The sequence below is a fragment of the Leuresthes tenuis genome, unplaced genomic scaffold (assembly GCF_036924035.1).
Source record: "Leuresthes tenuis unplaced genomic scaffold, fLeuTen1.0.hap1 SCAF_12, whole genome shotgun sequence".
In the NCBI taxonomy this organism is placed as follows: domain Eukaryota; kingdom Metazoa; phylum Chordata; class Actinopteri; order Atheriniformes; family Atherinopsidae; genus Leuresthes; species Leuresthes tenuis.
The window spans coordinates 10,833,544-10,855,752 of record NW_027325366.1 but is presented as its reverse complement, the minus strand read 5'-3'; the positions used below and the strand labels follow the sequence as shown (position 1 = coordinate 10,855,752).

Below are 22,209 nucleotides of genomic sequence, written 5' to 3'. Positions count from 1 at the left end.
GTACTCTGGTTTCTCTTCATAACGTACAAGTCTTTCGCCTTTTACTAAAGATTTCTGTGGAGAGCAGCACTAATGAGTTGTTTCTATTTTTGGCAGGCTTTACCTTTGCGGGTGAAGCCCTTTCTGTCTGTGCAAAAGAAATCTTCTTACTGTGCAGAGTGACTTCTCTGAGTAGAGTCGCCTTACTTGTTGCGACTGTGCCGATGTTCGAAGCTGGAGTGCAAAGTTGTTGCTTGAATGGTGCTTGCTGGAGCGTGCGGGAGTGCAAAGTTATACCATTTAAAATGGCTGAAGAGTGCTCAGTGCAGCGGGTGAGCGACACTCTGGCCACCTTGAAAACCGAGGTTACATCCACTACCAGGGGCAGCCCAAGTTCTGCCGCAAGTGTGGTGAGCATGGGCACCTGGTTGAGGCTTGTACCAAGGTGTTATGTGGGAAGAGCAGAGAAATTGGGCAAACTTTTGGAGAGTGTCCAAATGGCAGGAAATGTAATCTCTGTGGAGAATTAAATCACCTCTTCAGAGATTGCCCTAAATCTTTTGCCAACAAATTAAAGACGGTAAAGCCACAGTCAAGCCAACAAAGAGAAGGACCAAAGGTGGCAGTTGGTGAACAAAGTGAAGAGGTTGACCCAATAAATTCAAACTTCCCGCCAAAAGCTTGGATTGGAAGTGAGGAGCAAAAAGGGGAGGGGCCTGTAGAGGCCTCACCACTCAGTGTTGAAGTCTGTGAGAATTCACAGGCAGAGGGTGGAGCTACGCTAAATGAGGAGGAAGAGCAGACAGGTGAGTCTAGTGAAGATACTCACCTCCCCGAAGGTCAACAGAAGGTCAATTTGTTGATAGGCATTAATTTATTTCTTCACTTCTGATGAAGTTTCAACAATAAACAACAAACTTTGTATTATGAGAAAGAACCAGAATCATTCTTCAGGAATCCGAAAATATGCTCTATTTTATGAGTTATGCACGAATTCGGATTCTCCTATAAAACGAATTCCTTAACTCAAACCAAGTTAAGACTGCTTTGTCCTTCATATTTATTCATGTCTAATCAAGTTTCAACGATAAACAACGTTGTACTTTGTAGAATGAGAAAGAACTTCTTCAGCAATAAGCATCTCTCGACATATGACGAAGTACAGATTTGGCTATAAAATTAATTCCTTCTATCAGCCTGACTTAAAACTGTTTGTCCTCCTTATCTATCCACTTCAAATCAAGTTTCAACAATTAAAAAAATGTTGTAGTTTGAGAAAGTACAACTTAATCTTCAGCAATCAGTATAAAAAGAGGTGCAAATGCCAACCATACATACCTAAAAGGTGGAGCGGAAGTATTCAGCTGCAAGTAGGTGTGAATGTTCAACTATAATTTGTAAAAAGCGGGTAAGAAAAGGTTCGAATGCCCGACTATATATTAACAAAAGCGGGAGGAGAGGTCTTCGGATGAGAGTGGGTGAGAATTTCCAACCATAATCTATAAAATACGGTGAAAAAAAATATGTGAATGCCTCATAGAACACTAAAAGCGGAAGTGTTCGGCTGCAAGAAGGTGTGAATGTCCGACTATATTTGGTGAAAAGCAGGTGAAGCAAGGTCTGAATGCCCAACCTTACATCATCAAAAGTGAGATCAGAGGTGATTGGTTGCAAGAAGGCCATAGTTTTCCAAAAGCGGGTAAGGTGCGAATGTCCGACTAAATATCAACAAAATTTGGGGCGGAGATCTTCGGATGCAAGTGGGTGTGAATATTCCACCATACAAGTATGGTGGAGAGGAAGCTGTGAATAGCCGACCATAGTTTGGAAAAAGCGGGTAAGAAAAGGTTTGAATGCCCGAACATACACCATCAAAAGAGGGAGCGGAGGTGTTCCGCTGTACGAAGGTGTGAATGTCCGACCATAGTTGGTAAAAAGCGGGTAAGAAAAGGTTAAAATACCAAACTGTACACAATCAATAGCGGGAGCGGATGTGTTCGGCTACAAGAAGATGTGAAAGTCCGACCATGGTTTGTAAAAAGCGGGTAAGAAAAGGTGCGAATGTCCGACAATGTATGATCAAAAGAGAGTGCGGAGGTTTTCGGATACAAGAAGGTTTGAATGTCCCACCATAGTTTGTAAAAAGCGGGTAGGAAAAGGTTCGAATGCCCGACTATACACCATCAAAAGCGGGAGCAGAGGTGTTCCGCTGTAAGACGGTGTGAATGTCCGACCATAGTTGGTAAAAAGCGGGTAAGAAAAGGTTAAAATACCCGACTGTACACAATCAATAGCGGGAGCGGAGTTGTTCGGCTACAAGAAGGTGTGAAAGTCCGACCATGGTTTGTAAAAACCGGGAAGAAAAGGCTCGAAAGCCCGACTATACACCATCAAAAAGAAGGTTTGAATGTCCATCAATAATTGCTTTAAAACAAGAAAGTAAATTTTCGAATATCAAACCGCACATGATCATAAGCGGGAGAGGAGGTGTTCGGCTGCAAGAAGGTGTGAATGTCCACCCATAATTCATGAAAAATGGGTAAAAAAAAGGTGCGAATGCCTAACAATACATTATCAAAAGCAGGTGTGAATGTCAGATCATAATTTGTAAAAAGCTGATGAGAAAGGGTGAGAATGCCCGACTATACACCATAAAATGCGGGAGCGGAGGTGTTCGGCTCTGAGTAGGTGTGAATGTCCGACCATAATTGCTGAAGAATGTGTTAGAAAAGGTAAGAATGCTGGACCATACATCATCAAAAGCGGGAGAGGCGGTGTTCGGCTGCAAAAAGGTATGACTGTTCGACTAAAGTTTGTAAAAAGTGGGTAAGACAAGGTGCGAATGCCTGACAATGTATGATCAAAAGCGGGAGCGGAGGTGTTCAGCTGCAAGAAGGTCTACATGTCCATCAATAATTGCTAGAAAACATGAAAGAAACTTTTCGAAAATCAAACCGCACATGATCATAAGTGGGATAGGAGGTGTTCAGCTGCAAGGTGTGAATGTCCACCCATAATTCCTGAAAAATGGGCAAAAAAAAGGTGTGAATGCCCAACCATACATCATCAAAAGCAGGAGTGGAAGTGTTCGGCTACAAGAAGGTGTGAACGTCCAACCAAAATATGTAAAAAGAAGTTAAGAAAAGGTTCGAATATCCAACCAAACATAATCAAAAGCGGGAGCAGAGCTGTTCGACTGCAAGTAGGTGTGAATGTCAGATCATAATTTGCAAAAAGCTGATGAGAAAGGGTGAGAATGCCCGACTATACACCATCAAATGCGGGAGCGGAGTTGTTCGGCTGTGACTAGGTGTGAATCTCCGACCATAATTGCTGAAAAATGTGTTAGAAAAGGTAAGAATGCCGGTCCATACATCATCAAAAGCGAGAGAGGTTGTGTTCGGCTGCAAGTAGGTGTGAATGTCCAGCCAAAATTACTCACAAACGGGTAAGAAAAGGTAGTATTGCCAGACCATATATGATCAAAACAGGGAGCGGAGGTGGTTCAGCTGCAAGAAGGTTTGAATGTCCGACTAAAGTTCAAATATATTAACAAAAGCGGGAGGAGAGGTCTTCGGATGAGAGTGGTTGAAAATTTCCAACCATAATGTATAAAATGCGGTGAAAAAAAGGTGTGATAGAACACTAAAAGGTGGAGCGGAAGTGTTCGGCTGCAAGAAGGTGTGAATGTCCGACTATATTTGGTGAAAACCAGGTGAAGCAAGGTCTGAATGCCCAACCTTACATCATCAAAAGCGAGATCAGAGGTGTTTGGCTGCAAGAAGGCCATAGTTTGCCAAAAGCGGGTAAGGTGCGAATGTCCGACTAAATATCAACAAAATTTGGGGCGGAGGTCTTCGGATGCAAGTGGGTGTGAATATCCCACCATACAAGTATGGTGGAGAGGAAGCTGTGAATAGCCGACCATAGTTTGGAAAAAGCGGGTAAGAAAAGGTTTGAATGCCCGAACATACACCATCAAAAGAGGGAGCGGAGGTGTTCCGCTGTACGAAGGTGTGAATGTCCGACCATACTTGGTAAAAAGCGGGTAAGAAAAGGTTAAAATACCCGACTGTACACAATCAATAGCGGGAGCGGATGTGTTCGGCTACAAGAAGATGTGAAAGTCCGACCATGGTTTGTAAAAAGCGGGTAAGAAAAGGTGCGAATGTCCGACAATGTATGATCAAAAGAGAAAGCGGAGGTTTTCGGATACAAGAAGGTTTGAATGTCCCACCATAGTTTGTAAAAAGCGGGTAAGAAAAGGTTCGAATGCCCGACTATACACCATCAAAAGCGGGAGCAGAGGTGTTCCGCTGTAAGACGGTGTGAATGTCCGACCATAGTTGGTAAAAAGCGGGTAAGAAAAGGTTAAAATACCCGACTGTACACAATCAATAGCGGGAGTGGAGTTGTTCGGCTACAAGAAGGTGTGAAAGTCCGACCATGGTTTGTAAAAACCGGGAAGAAAAGGCTCGAAAGCCCGACTATACACCATCAAAAAGAAGGTTTGAATGTCCATCAATAATTGCTTTAAAACAAGAAAGTAAATTTTCGAATATCAAACCGCACATGATCATAAGCGGGAGAGGAGGTGTTCGGCTGCAAGAAGGTGTGAATGTCCACCCATAATTCCTGAAAAATTGGTAAAAAAAAAAGGTGCGAATGCCTAACAATACATTATCAAAAGCAGGTGTGAATGTCAGATCATAATTTGTAAAAAGCTGATGAGAAAGGGTGAGAATGCCCGACTATACACCATCAAATGCGGGAGCGGAGGTGTTCGGCTCTGAGTAGGTGTGAATGTCCGACCATAATTGCTGAAGAATGTGTTAGAAAAGGTAAGAATGCTGGACCATACATCATCAAAAGCGGTAGAGGTGGTGTTCGGCTGCAAAAAGGTATGACTGTTCGACTAAAGTTTGTAAAAAGTGGGTAAGACAAGGTGCGAATGCCTGACAATGTATGATCAAAAGCGGGAGCGGAGGTGTTCAGCTGCAAGAAGGTCTACATATCCATCAATAATTGCTAGGAAACATGAAAGAAACTTTTCGAAAATCAAACCGCACATGATCATAAGTGGGATAGGAGGTGTTCAGCTGCAAGGTGTGAATGTCCACCCATAATTCCTGAAAAATGGGCAAAAAAAAGGTGTGAATGCCCAACCATACATCATCAAAAGCAGGAGTGGAAGTGTTCGGCTACAAGAAGGTGTGAACGTCCAACCAAAATATGTAAAAAGAAGTTAAGAAAAGGTTCGAATATCCAACCAAACATAATCAAAAGCGGGAGCAGAGCTGTTCGACGGCAAGTAGGTGTGAATGTCAGATCATAATTTGCAAAAAGCTGATGAGAAAGGGTGAGAATGCCCGACTATACATCATCAAATGCGGGAGCGGAGTTGTTCGGCTGTGAGTAGGTGTGAATGTCCAGCCATAATTACTCACAAACGGGTAAGAAAAGGTAGTATTGCATGACCATATATGATCAAAACAGGGAGCGGAGGTGGTTCAGCTGCAAGAAGGTTTGAATGTCAAACTAAAGTTCAAATATATTAACAAAAGCGGGAGGAGAGGTCATCGGATGAAAGTGGTTGAAAATTTCCAACCATAATGTATAAAATGCGGTGAAAAAAAAGGTGTGATAGAACACTAAAAGGTGGAGCGGAAGTGTTCGGCTGCAAGAAGGTGTGAATGTCCGACTATATTTGGTGAAAAGCAGGTGAAGCAAGGTCTGAATACCCAACCTTACATCATCAAAAGCAGGATCAGAGTTGTTTGGCTGCAAGAAGGCCATAGTTTGCCAAAAGCGGGTAAGGTGCGAATGTCCGACTAAATATCAACAAAATTTGGGGCGGAGGTTTTCGGATGCAAGTGGGTGTGAATATCCCACCATACAAGTATGGTGGAGAGGAAGCTGTGAATAGCCGACCATAGTTTGGGAAAAGCGGGTAAGAAAAGGTTTGAATGCCCGAACATACACCATCAAAAGAGTGAGCGGAGGTGTTCCGCTGTACGAAGGTGTGAATGTCCGACCATACTTGGTAAAAAGCGGGTAAGGAAAGGTTAAAATACCCGACTGTACACAATCAATAGGGGGAGCGGATGTGTTCGGCTACAAGAAGGTGTGACAGTCCGACCATGGTTTGTAAAAAGCGGGTAAGAAAAGGTGCGAATGTCCGACAATGTATGATCAAAAGAGAGAGCGGAGGTTTTCGGATACACGAAGGTTTGAATGTCCTACCATAGTTTGTAAATAGCGGGTAAGAAAAGGTTCGAATGCCCGACCATACACCATAAAAAGCGGGAGCGGAGGTGTTCCGCTGTAAGACGGTGTGAATGTCCGACCATAGTTGGTAAAAAGCGGGTAAGAAAAGGTTAAAATACCCGACTGTACACAATCAATAGCGGGAGCGGAGTTGTTCGGCTACAAGAAGGTGTGAAAGTCCGAACATGGTTTGTAAAAAGCAGTTAAGAAAAGGTTCGAATATCCAACCAAACATAATCAAAAGCGGGAGCAGAGCTGTTCGACTGCAAGTAGGTGTGAATGTCCAGCCATAATTACTCACAAACGGGGGAAGAAAAGGTAGTATTGCCAGACCATACATGATCAAAACAGGGAGCGGAGGTTCAGCTGCAAGGTGTGAATGTCTGACTATAGTTTGTAAAAACCGGGTAAGACAAGGTGCGAATGCCCAACAATGTATGATCAAAAGAGAGAGCGGAGGTGTTCGGCTGCAAGGTCTGAATGTCCAACCATAATTTGTAAAAACCGGGTAAGAAAAGGCTCGAAAGCCCGACTATACATCATCAAAAGCGGGAGCGGAGGTGTTCAGCTGCAAGAAGGTGTGAATGTTCGACCATAATTGCTGAAAAATGTGTTAGAAAAGGTAAGAATACTGGACCATACATCATCAAAAGCGGGAGAGGTGGTGTTCGGCTGCAAGAAGGTGTGAAAGTCCGACAATGGTTTGTAAAAAGCGGGTAAAAAAAGGTTCGAATGCCCGAATATACATCATCAAAAGCGGAAGCGGAGGTGTTCGGATGCAAGAAGGTGTGAACGTCCGACCAAAGTTTGTAAAAAGCAGTGAAAAGCGAGAAAAAGCATTTCGTGAGTTCTGCATGATTTGGGATTTTGCTTATAAAATGCATTACTTCACTCAAACTATGTTAAAACTAATTTGTCCTTTATATTTACCATGTCTAGAAATATTTAAACAAAAAAACAACGTTGTACTTTGCAGTAAAAGAAAGAGCAAATCTAAAGTTTCAGGAATCCGAGTATAAGCCTGCTTTCATGAGTTCTGCACGATTTCGGATTTTGCTATAAAATGAATTGCTTTGCTCAAACCAAGTTAAAACTGCTTTGTCCTTCCATATTCATCAATGTCTAGATCGACTTCAACAAAGAAAAACATTGGACTTTGCAGTAGAAGAAGTTGAAATCCATCTACACATTGATAAATATGAAGGACAAAGCAGTTCCCACTTGCCCATAAGAAAATAAGCTTATTCTCGGATTCCTGATCCTTCAGTGTTGCTCTTTCTTCTACTGCAAAATACAATGTTGTTCTTTGTTGAAGTCGATCTAGACATTGATAAATATGAAGGAAAAAGCAGTTTTAACTTGGTTTGAGTGAATGAATTCATTTTATACATAATTTTATACATTTTTGTTTAAATCTATCGAGACATTGATAAATATGAAGGTAAAAGCCGTTTTAACATAGTTTGAGTGAAGGAATTGATTTTATAGATAAAATCCCAAATCATGCAGAACTCCTCAAAAGGGGCGTATGGCTTAATCACAAGTGTGGTTCTTTCTCATTCAGGGTAGTATGAGGAAGTTTATGTTTGAAATATATGTAGAAATGGGTACATATGATGGACAAAGCAGTGTTAACTTAGTTTGAGTGAAGGAATTCATTTTATACATAAAATCCCAAATCATGCAGAACGTATGAAAAGAAGCTTATTCTCGGATTCCTGATCCTTCAGTTTTGCTCTTTCTTCTACTGCAAAATACAATGTTGTTCTTTGTTGAAGTCGATCTAGACATTGATAAATATGAAGGAAAAAGCAGTTTTAACTTGGTTTGAGTGAATGAATTCATTTTATACATAAAATCCGAAATCGTGCAGAACTCATGAAAATAAGCTTATTCTCGGATTCCTAAAACTTTTGATTTGCTCTTTCTTTTATTGCAAAGTACAACGTTGTTTTTTTGTTTAAATCTATCGAGACATTGATAAATATGAAGGTAAAAGCCGTTTTAACATAGTTTGAGTGAAGGAATTAATTTTATAGATAAAATCCCAAATCATGCAGAACTCCTCAAAAGGGAGGTATGGCTTAATCACAAGTGTGGCTCTTTCTCATTCAGGGTAATATGAGGAAGTTTATGCTTGAAATATATGTAGAAATGGGTACATATGAAGGACAAAGCAGTGTTAACTTAGTTTGCGTGAAGAAATTCATTTTATACATAAAATCCGAAATCGTGCAGAACTCATGAAAATAAGCTTATTCTCGGATTCCTAAAACTTTTGATTTGCACTTTCTTTTACTGCAAAGTACAACGTTGTTTTTTGTTGAAATCTATCTAGACATTGATAAATACAAGCCGAAACTCTGCTGCCGCTTTTGATAATTTATGGTTGGGCATTCTTACCTTTTCTTACCCGCTTTTTACAAATTATGATCTTACATTCACACCTACTTGCAGTCAAACACCTTCTCATCCACTTATGATCATGTGCGGTTGGGCTTTCGCACCTTTTCTTACCCATTTTTCAGTAATTATGGGTGGACATTCAGACCTTCTTGCAGCCGAAAACCTCCGCTCCTCTTTTGATCATATATTGTCGGGCATTCACACCTTGTCTTACCCGCTTTTTACAAACTTTAGTCGGACATTCAAACCTTCTTGCAGCTGAACCACCTCCGCTCCCTGTTTTGATCATATATGGTCTGGCAATACTACCTTTTCTTACCCGTTTGTGAGTAATTATGGCTGGACATTCACACCTACTTGCAGCCGAACACAACCTCTCTCGCTTTTGATGATGTATGGACCGGCATTTTTACCTTTTCTAACACATTTTTCAGCAATTATGGTCGGAGATTCACACCTACTCACAGCCGAACAACTCCGCTCCCGCATTTGATGATGTATAGTCGGGCATTCTCACCCTTTCTCATCAGCTTTTTGCAAATTATGATCTGACATTCACACCTACTTGCAGTCGAAAAGCTTTTGATTATGTTTGGTTGGATATTCGAACCTTTTCTTAACTGCTTTTTACATATTTTGGTTGGACGTTCACACCTTCTTGTAGCCGAACACTTCCACTCCTGCTTTTGATGATGTATGGTTGGGCATTCACACATTTTTTTTGCCCATTTTTCAGGAATTATGGGTGGACATTCACACCTTGCAGCTGAACACCTCCTATCCCACTTATGATCATGTGCGGTTTGATTTTCGAAAAGTTTCTTTCATGTTTTCTAGCAATTATTGATGGACATGTAGACCTTCTTGCAGCTGAACACCTCCGCTCCCATTTTTGATCATACATTGTCAGGCATTCGCACCTTGTCTTACCCACTTTTTACAAACTTTAGTCGAACAGTCACACCTACTTGCAGCCGAACACAACCTCTCTCGCTTTTGATGATGTATGGACCGGCATTCTTACCTTTTCTAACACATTTTTCAGCAATTATGGTCGGAGATTCACACCTACTCACAGCCGAACAACTCCGCTCCCGCATTTGATGGTGTATGGTCGGGCATTCTCACCCTTTCTCATCAGCTTTTTGCAAATTATGATCTGAAATTCACACCTACTTGCAGTCGAACAGCTCTGCTCCCGCTTTTGATTATGTTTGGTTGGATATTCGAACCTTTTCTTAACTGCTTTTTACAAACTTTGGTTGGACGTTCACACCTTCTTGTAGCCGAACACATGCACTCCTGCTTTTGATGATGTATGGTTGGGCATTCGCACCTTTTTTTTTACCCATTTTTCAGGTATTATGGGTGGACATTCACACCTTCTTGCAGCTGAACACCTCCTCTCCCACTTATGATCATGTGTGGTTTGATTTTCGAAAATTTTCTTTCATGTTTTCTAGCAATTATTGATGGACATTTAGACCTTCTTGCAGCTGAACACCACCTCTCCCGCTTTTGATGATGTATGGACCGGCATTTTTACCTTTTTTTAACACATTTTTCAGCAATTATGGTTGGAGATTCACACCTACTCACAGCCGAATAACTCCGCTACCGCATTTGATGGTGTATAGTCGGGCATTCTCACCCTTTCTCATTGGCTTTTTGCAAATTATGATCTGACATTCACACCTACTTGCAGTCGAACAGCTCTGCTCCTGCTTTTGATTATGTTTGGTTAGATATTCGAACCTTTTCTTAACTGCTTTTTACAAACTTTGGTCGGACGTTCACAATATCTTGCAGCCGAACACCTCCGCTTCCGCTTTTGATGGTGTATATTCGGGCATACGAACCTTTTCTTACCCGCTTTTTACAAACCAAGGTCGGACTTTCACACCGTCTTACAGCGGAACACCTCCGCTCCCTCTTTTGATAATGTATGGTTAGGCATTCCCACCGTTTCTTACCCATTTTTCAGTAATTATGGGTAGACATTCACACCTTCTTGCAGCTGAACACCTCCTGTCCCGCTTATGATCATGTGCAGTTTGATATTCGAAAATTTTCTTTCATGTTTTCTAGCAATTATTAATGGACATTCAGACCGTCTTGCAGCTGAACACCTCCGCTCCCACTTTTGATGGTGTATAGTCGGGCTTTCGAGCCTTTTCTTCCCCGGTTTTTACAAATTATGGTTGGACATTCAGACCTTCTTGTAGCCGAACACATCCGCTCCTGCTTTTGATGATGTATGATTTGGCATTTACACCTTTTCTTACCCATTTTTCAGTAATTTTTGGTCGGACATTCAGACCTTCTTGCACCTGAACACCTCTGCTCCCGCTTTTGATGGTGTATAGTCGGGCTTTCGAGCCTTTTCTTCCCCGATTTTTACAAATTGTGGTTGGACATTCAGACCTTGCAGCCGAAAACCTCCGCTCCCTCTTTTGATCATACATTGTCGGGCATTCGCCCCTTGTCTTACACGGTTTTTACAAACTTTAGTCAGACATTCACACCTTGCAGCTGAACCACCTCCATTCCCTGTTTTGATCATGTGTGGTCTGGAAATACTACCTTTTCTTCCCCCGTTTGTGAGTAATTATGGCTGGACATTCACACCTACTTGCAGCCGAAAAACCACCTCTCCTGCTTTTGATGATGTATTGTCCAGCATTCTAGTCTTTTCTATCACATTTTTCAGCAATTATGATCTGACATTCACACCTACTTGCAGTCGAACAGCTCTGCTCCCGCTTTTGATTATGTTCGGTTGGATATTCAAACCTTTTCTTAACTGCTTTTTACAAACTTTGGTCGGACGTTCAAACCTTCTTGCAGCCGAACACCTCCGCTTCCGCTTTTGATGGTATATATTCGGGTATTCGAACCTTCTCTTACCCGCTTTTTACAAACCATGGTTGGACTTTCATACCTTCTTGTAGCTGAACAACTCCACTCCTGCTTTTGATGATTTATGGTTGGACATTCGCATCTTTTCCTACCCATTTTTCAGTAATTATGGGTGGATATTCACACCTTCTTGCAGCTGAACACCTCCTCTCCCGCTAATGATCATGTAAGGTTTGATATTCGAAAATTTTCTTTCATGTTTTAAAGCAATTATTAATGGACATTCACACCTACTTGCAGCCGAACACCACCTCTCCCGCTTTTGATGATGTATGGACCGGCATTCTTACCTTTTCTAACACATTTTTCAGCAATTATGGTTGGAGAATCACACCTACTCACAGCCGAACAACTCCGCTACCGCATTTGATGGTGTATAGTCGGGATTTTTCACCCTTTCTCATTAGCTTTTGCAAATTATTCTCTGACATTCACACCTACTTGCAGTCGAACAGCTCTGCTCCCGCTTTTGATTATGTTTGGTTAGATATTCGAACCTTTTCTTAACTGCTTTTTCACAAACTTTGGTCGGACGTTCACACCTTCTTGCAGCCGAACACCTACGCTTCCGGTTTTGATAGTGTATATTCGGGCATACGAACCTTTTCTTACCCGCTTTTTACAAACCATGGTCGGACTTTCACACCTTCTCTTAGCTGAACAACTCCGCTCCCTCTTTTGATGGTGTATGTTCGGGCATTCGAACCTTTTCTTACCCGCTTTTTAAAACCAGGGTCGGACTTTCACACCTTTTAGTAGCCGAACAACTCCGCTCCCGCTATTGATTGTGTACAGTCGGGTATTTTAACCTTTTCTTACCCGCTTTTTACCAACTATGGTCGGACATTCACACCTTCTTACAGCGGAACACCTCCGCTCCCTCTTTTGATGGTGTATGTTTGGGCATTCGAACCTTTTCTTACCCGCTTTTTACAAACTATGGTCGGACATTCAAACCTTCTTGTAGCCGAACACATCCACTCGTGCATTTGATGATGTATGGTTGGGAATTCGCACCTTTTCTTACCCATTTTTCAGTAATTATGGGTGGACATTCACACCTTCTTGCAGCTGAACACCTCCTCTCCCGCTTATTATCATGTGCGGTTTGATATTCGAAAATTCTCTTTCATGTTTTCTAGCAATTATTGATGGACATTCAGACCTTCTTGCAGCTGAACACCTCCGCTCCAGCTTTTGATGGTGTAAAGTCGGGCTTTCGAGCCTTTTCTTCCCCGGTTTTTACAAATTATGGTTGGACATTCAGACCTTCTTTCAGCCGAAAACCTCCGCTCCCTCTTTTGATCATACATTGTCGGGCATTCGCACCTTTTCTTACCCGCTTTTTACAAACTTTAGTCGGACATTAACACCTTCTTGCAGCTTAACCACCTCCGCTCCGCTCCCTGTTTTGATCATGTATGGTCTGGCAATACTACCTTTTCTTACCCATTTGTGAGTAATTATGGCTGGACATTCACACCTACTTGCAGCCGAACACCACCTCTCCCGCTTTTGATGATGTATGGACCGGTATCTTACCTTTTCTAACACATTTTTCAGCAATTATGGTTGGAGATTCACACCTACTCACAGCCGAACACCTCCGCTCCCGCATTTGATGGTGTATATTCGGGCATACGAACCTGTTCTTACCCGCTTTTTACAAACCATGGTCGGACTTTCACACCTTCTTGTAGCTGAACAACTCCGCTCCCACATTTGATTGTGTACAGTCGGGCATACAAACCTGTTCTTACCCGCTTTTTACAAACTATGGTCGGACATTCAAACCTTCTTGTAGCCGAACACATCCACTCCTGCTTTTGATGATGTATGGTTGGGCATTCGCACCTTTTCTTACCCATTTCTCAGGAATTATGGGTGGATATTCACACCTTCTTGCAGCGGAACACCTCCTCTCCCGCTTATGATTATGTGCGGTTTGATATTCGAAAATGTTCTTTCATGTTTTATAGCAATTATTGATGGACATTCATACCTTCTTGAAGCCGAACACATCCACTCCTGCTTTTGATGATGTATGGTTGGGCATTCGAACCTACTTGTTGCCCGTTTTTCATTAATTATGGGTGGACATTCACACCTTGTCGCAGCCAAACACCTCCGCTCCCTGTTTTGATCATGTATGTTTTGACATTCGCACCTTTTCTCACCTGCTTTTTACTATTGTCTGCCAATCACAGCTTCCTCTCCACCATACTTGTATGGTAGGAAATTCTCACCCACTCTCATCCGAAGACCTCTCCACCCGCTTTTGTTAATATTTAGTCGGGCATTCGAACCTTTTCGTACCCACTTTTTACAAATTATGGTCGAACATTCACACCTACTTGCAGCTGAATACTTCCGCTCCACCTTTTAGTGATGTATGGTTGGCATTTGCACCTTTTCTTACCCTTTCTTACCCTACTGATTGCTTAAGATTAAGTTGTTCTTTCTCAAACTACAACATTTTTTTAATTGTTGAAACTTGATTTGAAGTGGATAAATAAGGAGGACAAAAAGTTTTAAGTCACGCTGATAGAAGAAATTAATTTTATAGCAAAATCTGTATTTCATCATATGTCGAGAGATGCTTATTGCTGAAGAAGTTCTTTCTCATTCTACAAAGTACAACGTTGTTTATCGTTGAAACTTTATTAGACATGAATAAATATGAAGGACAAAGCAGTCTTAACTTGGTTTGAGTTAATTAATTCGTTTTATAGGAGAATCCGAATTCGTGCTTATTTTCGGATTCCTGAAGAATGAGTCTGGTTCTTTCTCATAATACAAAGTTTGTTGTTTATTGTTGAAACTTCATCAGAAGTGAAGAAATAAATGAATGCCTATCAACAAATGTGGGATCTAAACTCTACTGCTTCCTCTAAAATAATTTCTTTTCTCAATTCAGAAATGTGTGTGTGTAAGTCACAACACCCGTGACACCAAAACGGCTTTTTTTTCTCTCTTTTCTCTACACTCTGCACTATGAGCACACACACCAAATCAGAAAGGCTTTTTTCTCTCTTTTCTACATTATGGACTGTGGGGACACAAAACCGCTCTCTCTTTTTTTTTTTTGATTGTGTGCCAGGGCGTTGTCTCACGTATTAGATTATGCTTAAGATACGAATGGGTTTATCAGTCACATCAGAATCCATACATACTGATCCTCCCGTAATAAAATGGTCGGATCTTATCAAACACACTTTGTTTCTTGTGACAATCAAGTCAGCGAAACAGCGTATACACGTCAAGACACTGAATCAAGTTTGCCACAAGAACTCATAAGTTTGGCAGTATTGCTCTGCCGTCAGCAATCATACACCCATTTTATTTTCGTGAGACGTGCAGGCACCTGTTCATCTACTGTTCTATCACTATGAATTAGTTTATCTATTATCAATAAGGATACTTCTACAACTACTATCAAAGTATGTCCAGACTTCTTATGTTGTCAGTTGCTATATATGAATAAGTGGGTAGCTACTGACAAGCATTAAGCATGTCACACAGCCCAAACATATAACATTTCAGGACACTTACACAACACATTCAAATCAAACAGTCAGACAACATACAAGAACATATAGCCGGCAGCCGGCATTGCTCCCTGCCTATTTTCATACAGCTCACTATGTGTGTGCACACCTTTATTCACAAACTCTTCAACTTATACTCTTTTACCGAAGCTGCTACAGCTCGATTGGCCGAATACCCTTAGATCCTATTTCTGTGAATTTGACATCTGCCTTACATATAACAGATTAGCGGTTTAGCAGTTTTAATTTAGTTTGAGTGGAGGAATTCATTTTATAGCAAAATCCGAAATCGTGAAGAACTCATGAAAGTAAGCTTATTCTCGGATTCCTGAAACATTAGATTTGCTCTTTCTTTTACTGCAAAGTACAACGTTGTTTTTTTTGTTTAAATCTTTCTAGACATGGTAAATATGAACGACAAAGCAGTTTTCACATAGTTTGAGTGAAAGAATTAATTTTATAGATAAAATCCCAAGAGTCTGCAGAGAAAAGAGAGTGAATGCGAAGTAGACTTTAACACGGCTATGGGAGCGAGCCGAGTGTGGGCTAACCGGGAGAATTGCTTGAAAGAAACGCGACACCGAATGAGTGGTCAGAACAAAGCCTCAATACGGTGTTCCCGTGGTGTTTGTGGCTGCCTTGTCTTTTGCACAGAGTAAAAGACAAGGCAGCCATCGAATAGATTGTTTCTACTTGGTCAGCCGAGGAGCAGGGGGGGTGGGCAAGCGTCTCAACCAAGCAAAGCTCACCAAGTAGGAACAATCGGGCCCTTTTCGATGGCTGCAACACCTGAAAGAGATATTGATGCGAGACCCGATCAAATGCTTTTTCAAAGTCTAAATTTAAGATGACAAGCCGGGTGTTTCTGTCTCTAGCGTAATCAATGATGTCTCGAATCAGTACGAGGCTGTCGGTGAGTTGTCTCCCTGAGATGGCACAAGCTTGGTCTGGGTGAATTACCTCCTCTAAAACAGAGGACATCCGTGTCGCTAAAACCTTGCTAAAAAGTTTACAGTCTAAGTTTAAAAGTGTGATGGGCCTCCAATTCTTTAGGTCAGTCTTATCATTTTTTTTATAAAGTAGAGTCACTATTCCCACTCTAAAACTGTCAGGCAGTCGGTCGAGTTTTTCAAAATCTTTAAAAACATCTAAAATGTCTGATGATAAAAGGTCCCAATAGGTCAGATAGAATTCTGCAGGAAGCCCGTCTAAACCCGGAGTTCGACTTCTCTTAAAACCTGTTAGGCATTTTTTTAACTCTAAAGCAGTAAAATTCTGTGTCAAGTGTGCATTCTCTTTTACGGTTTTGTCAACGAATTTTAAGATTTCTGCCGATGTTTCCAAGTGCACTGGTTTCTCTTTGTACATGTTACTATAAAAGGTATGTACAGTTTCAATCATCTCTTGTGTGGATTTTGTTAAAAACCCATCTTCTCTTTTTAGATTTTGAATACACTCCTTTTTATTTATAACTTTCTTTCTTTTTCACCTTCCTCAATTTCCTGCTCCCTGCTTCTTACAAAAATTCCTTTACTCTTTATTTCTGCTAAAACTGACATTTCCTTTTTGACATCTTTGATTTCTTCTTTAAAGTCTATGCCACACTGATTTAGTTTAAAGTAGCGCTGTAAGCGTTTATGTAGTCCCATCATACATCTATTCTCTTTCCTTTTTTTATGTTTACCTTGCTGTTTAAAAAAAGTCTGGGTCATTTCCTTCACCATTTCCCACCATTGTGCATGTGTTTCGTAGAGGTCTTGAAGGGTCTGCCACTCTTTATAACATTCCCTGTACTGACTGACTATGATTTCATCCTCCAACAGGGAACAGTTGAGTTTCCACAGACCACTTCCTACCGTCACACCAGAAGGGGGTGAAAGGGTGCAGGAGAGCATAAGGTGGTCTGAAAAGAAAACAGGGGTTAATCTAACATCAGTGGGTGGGCAATCTCTAGTAAAGAAATAATCAATGCGAGAGGCTCTGGTGCCATCATGACTAAACCAGGTGAAGCCCTCCTCTCTGGGATGCATGGTTTTAAAACAGTCAGTAAGCTTAAAATCCCTGCATATGCCCTGAAGTAAAATCGAAGTCTTATCCACTTTAAAATCTACCCCTGCTCTTTTTCTATCTTTCCTGCTCAAGATACAGTTCAAATCCCCTCCTACAACTAAAGGTACTTGCCCTAGCATGTAAAGCTGTATATCTTCTAAAAGGTCATACCTTTCATTTTTTCCATTGAAACCATAAATATTTAAGAGGTTAAAGTCTTGCCCCATAAAATTCAAGTGTGCTAAAAGTGCCCGTCCGTCTCTCACCACTGTGCTACCTTTCACCAGAACATGCGGATTTTTAATTAGAATGGCCACACCATCATTTTTATTTTGATTTGAGCCACTCCATATCGATAAATGGGGCCACATTTCCTCCCATTGTCTATGGTTTTTTAAAAAAGGTAGTCCACATTCTTGTATTAAAAACACATCTGATTTTATGGAGTCTAAGAAGGATAAAATACTCTGGGCTCTTGTCTTTGATTTCACACTTCTCACATTTAGTGTTGAGAAGGTGAGAACCATTAAAAGCATAAAGGAAAGTAGGTATGTCATTTTCGTTTTTCTAAGTTATCAAAACAAATTACACACAGGTTATTTCTTGGGAAACTAGCTCTTCCTTCATTTCTTTAGGTGAAAAGTGAGTAGGGTGATCTATATTTCCTTTTCAGACTCTCGGTGTTGGCCTCTGACGCAATGTTGCATTTAACTTTGAGTCCCTGGGGGTTGATTGCAGAGCTGAAGTTAAAAAGGAGAGCTCATTTGGTGAGTCGGAGGGGAAGACTCTAGGTTCTTCCACTGAAGAACTGTCTGAAAGGGACCTAACCCTTCCCCTCTTCTCTGATACCACTGGGGAATCAGAGGCTCAGATGCCTTCCTCTTCGGCTGTTGACCTTCGGGGAGGTGAGTATCTTCACTAGACTCACCTGTCTGCTCTTCCTCCTCATTTAGCGTAGCTCCACCCTCTGCCTGTGAATTCTCACAGACTTCAACACTGAGTGGTGAGGCCTCTACAGGCCCCTCCCCTTTTTGCTCCTCACTTCCAATCCAAGCTTTTGGCGGGAAGTTTGAATTTATTGGGTCAACCTCTTCACTTTGTTCACCAACTGCCACCTTTGGTCCTTCTCTTTGTTGGCTTGACTGTGGCTTTACCGTCTTTAATTTGTTGGCAAAAGATTTAGGGCAATCTCTGAAGAGGTGATTTAATTCTCCACAGAGATTACATTTCCTGCCATTTGGACACTCTCCAAAAGTTTGCCCAATTTCTCTGCTCTTCCCACATAACACCTTGGTACATGCCTCAACCAGGTGCCCATGCTCACCACACTTGCGGCAGAACTTGGGCTGCCCCTGGTAGTGGATGTAACCTCGGTTTTCAAGGTGGCCAGAGTGTCGCCCACCCGCTGCACTGAGCACTCTTCAGCCATTTTAAATGGTATAACTTTGCACTCCCGCACGCTCCAGCAAGCACCATTCAAGCAACAACTTTGCACTCCAGCTTCGAACATCGGCACAGTCGCAACAAGTAAGGCGACTCTACTCAGAGAAGTCACTCTGCACAGTAAGAAGATTTCTTTTGCACAGACAGAAAGGGCTTCACCCGCAAAGGTAAAGCCTGCCAAAAATAGAAACAACTCATTAGTGCTGCTCTCCACAGAAATCTTTAGTAAAAGGCGAAAGACTTGTACGTTATGAAGAGAAACCAGAGTACGATTAGCCGTCACTGCGGGAGCAGGGCATCAGGCTAGTTGGCATAGCCACCTTCCCCATGGTGAGCTTTGCTTGGTTGAGACGCTTGCTCCCCTCCCCCCCTTGCTCCTCGGCTGACCAACTAGGAACAATCGGGCCCTATTCGATGGCTGCCTTGTCTTTTACTCTGTGCAAAAGACAAGGCAGCAACAAAAACACCACGAGAATCCCATATTGAGGCTTTGTTCTGATCGCTCATTCGGTGTCGCGTTTCTTTCAAGCAATTCTCCCGGTTAGCCCACACTCGGCTTGCTCCCATAGCCGTGTTAAAGTCTACTTCGCATTCACTCTCTTTTCTCAGCAGACTCTTGGGATTTTATCTATAAAATGAATTCCTTCACTCAAACTATGTGAAAACTGCTTTGTCCTTAATATTTACCATGTCTAGAAAGATTTAAACAAAAAAAAACAACGTTGTACTTTGCAGTAAAAGAAAGAGCAAATCTAATGTTTCAGGAATCCGAGAATAAGCTTACTTTCATGAGTTCTTCACGATTTCGGATTTTGCTATAAAATGAATTCCTTCACTCAAACTAAATTAAAACTGCTAAACCGCTAATCTGTTATATGTAAGGCAGATGTTCATTTTCACCGAAATAGGATCAAAGGGTATTCGGCCAATCGAGCTGTAGCAGCTTCGGTAAAAGAGTATAAGTTGAAGAGTTTGTGAATAAAGGTGTGCGCACACATAGTGTGCTGTACGAAAATAGGCAGGGAGCAATGCCGGCTGGGGTATATGTTCTTGTATGTTGTCTGACTGTTTGATTTGAATGTGTTGTGTAAGTGTCCTGTTGAATGTTACATGTTTGGGCTTTGACACGCTTCACTGTGGTTGTTAACTGTGTGGTATATCCTGATATGTTATATGTTTGGGCTGTGTGACATGCTTAATGCTTGTCAGTAGCTACCCACTTATTCATATATAGCAATTGAATACATAAGAAGTCCGGACATACTTTGATAGTAGTTGTAGAAGTAACCTTATTGATAATAGATCACTAATTCATAGTGATAGAACAGTAGATGAACAGGTGCTTGCACATGTCTCACGAAAATAAAATGGGTGTATGATTGCTGACGGCAGAGCAATACTGCCAAACTTATGAGTTCTTGTGGCAAACTTGATTCAGTGTCTTGACGTGTATACGCTGTTTAGCTGATTTGATTGTCACAAGAAACAAAGTGTGTTTGATAAGATCCGACCATTTTATTACGGGAGGATCAGTATGTATGGATTCTGATGTGACTGATAAACCCATTCGTATCTTAAGCATAATCTAATACGTGAGACAACGCCCTGGCACACGATTAAAAAAAAAAAGAGAGAGAGCGGTTTTGTGTCCCCACAGTCCATAATGTAGAAAAGAGAGAAAAAAGCCTTTCTGATTTGGTGTGTGTGCTCATAGTGCAGAGTGTAGAGAAAAGTAAGCCGTTTTGGTGTCACGGGTGTTGTGACTTACACACACACATTTCTAAATTGAGAAAGGAAATTATTTTAGAGGAAGCACTAGAGTATAGATCCCACATTTGTTGATAGGCATTCATTTATTTCTTCACTTCTGATGAAGTTTCAACAATAAACAACAAACTTTGTATTATGAGAAAGAACCAGACTCATTCTTCAGGAATCCGAAAATAAGCTCTATTTTATGAGTTATGCACGAATTCGGATTCTCCTAAAAAACTAATTCATTAACTCATACCAAGTTAAGACTGCTTTGTCCTTCATATTTATTCATGTCTAATCAAGTTTCAATGATAAACAACGTTGTACTTTGTAGAATGAGAAAGAACTTCTTCAGCAATAAGCATCTCTCGACATATGACGAAATACAGATTTTGCTATAAAATTAATTCCTTCTATCAGCCTGACTTAAAACTGGTTGTCCTCCTTATTTATCCACTTCAAATCAAGTTTCAACAATTAAAAAAAATTTGTAGTTTGAGAAAGAACAACTTAATCTTCAGCAATCAGTATAAAAAGAGGTGCAAATGCCAACCATACATACCTAAAAGGTGGAGCGGAAGTATTCAGCTGAAAGTAGGTGTGAATGTTCGACCATAATTTGTAAAAAGCGGGTAAGAAAAGGTTCGAATGCCCGACTATATATTAACAAAAGCGGGAGGAGAGGTCTTCGGATGAGAGTGGGTGAGAATTTCCAACCATAATCTATAAAATACGGTGAAAAAAAATATGCGAATACCTCATAGAACACTAAAAGCGGAAGTGTTCGGCTGCAAGAAGGTGTGAATGTCCGACTATATTTGGTGAAAAGCAGGTGAAGCAAGGTCTGAATGCCCAACCTTACATCATCAAAAGCGAGATCAGAGGTGTTTGGCTGCAAGAAGGCCATAGTTTGCCAAAAGCGGGTAAGGTGCGAATGACCGACTAAATATCAACAAAAGTGGGGGCGGAGGTCTTCGGATGCAAGTGGGTGTGAATATCCCACCATACAAGTATGGTGGAGAGGAAGCTGTGAATGGCCGACCATAGTAAAAGGCGGGTGAGAGAAGGTGCGAATGTCAAACCATACATAATCAAAACAGGGAGCGGAGGTGTTCTGCTGTAAGAAGGTGTGAATGTCCAACCATAGTTGGTAAAAAGCGGGTAAGAAAAGGTTAAAATACCCGACTGTACACAATCAATAGCGGGAGCGGAGTTGTTCGGCTACTAAAAGGTGTGAATGTCCGACCATGGTTTGTAAAAAGCGGGTAAGAAAAGGTGCGAATGCTCGACAATGTATGATCAAAAGAGGGAGTGGAGGTTTTCGGCTGCAAGAAGGTCTGAATGTCCAACCATAATTTGTAAAAACCGGGGAAGAAAAGGCTCGAAAGCCCGACTATACACCATCAAAAGTGGGAGCGGAGGGGTTCAGCTGCAAGACGGTCTGAATGTCCATCAATAATTGCTAGAAAACATGAAAGAAAATTTTCGAATATCAAACTGCACATGATCATAAGCAGGAGCGGAGGTGTTCAGCTGCAAGAAGGTGTGAATGTCTACCCATAATTACTGAAAAATGGATAAGAAAAGGTGCGAATACCTAACCATACATCATCAAAAGAGGGAGCGGAGGTGTTCCGCTGTAAGACGGTGTGAATGTCCGACCATAGATGGTAAAAAGCGGGTAAGAAAAGGTTAAATTACCCGACTGTACACAATCAAAAGAGGGAGCGGAGTTGTTCAGCTAAGAGAAGGTGTGAAAGTCCGACCTTGGTTTGTAAAAAGCGGGTAAGAAAAGGTTCGTATGCCCGAATATACACCATCAAAAGCGGAAGCGGAGGTGTTC

General features: G+C 41.4%; 2 non-coding genes across 2 annotated transcripts; one reads left to right on the top strand and one right to left on the bottom strand.

The window, feature by feature from the left end:
* LOC140265934 (U5 spliceosomal RNA) lies at positions 1-114 on the top strand. The gene has a single exon (XR_011906614.1). It is a non-coding gene; the product is annotated as a U5 spliceosomal RNA (small nuclear RNA).
* An 18,653-nt stretch (positions 115-18,767) lies between these two features.
* LOC140265933 (U5 spliceosomal RNA) lies at positions 18,768-18,881 on the bottom strand. The gene has a single exon (XR_011906613.1). It is a non-coding gene; the product is annotated as a U5 spliceosomal RNA (small nuclear RNA).
* Positions 18,882-22,209: the final 3,328 nt, after the last annotated feature.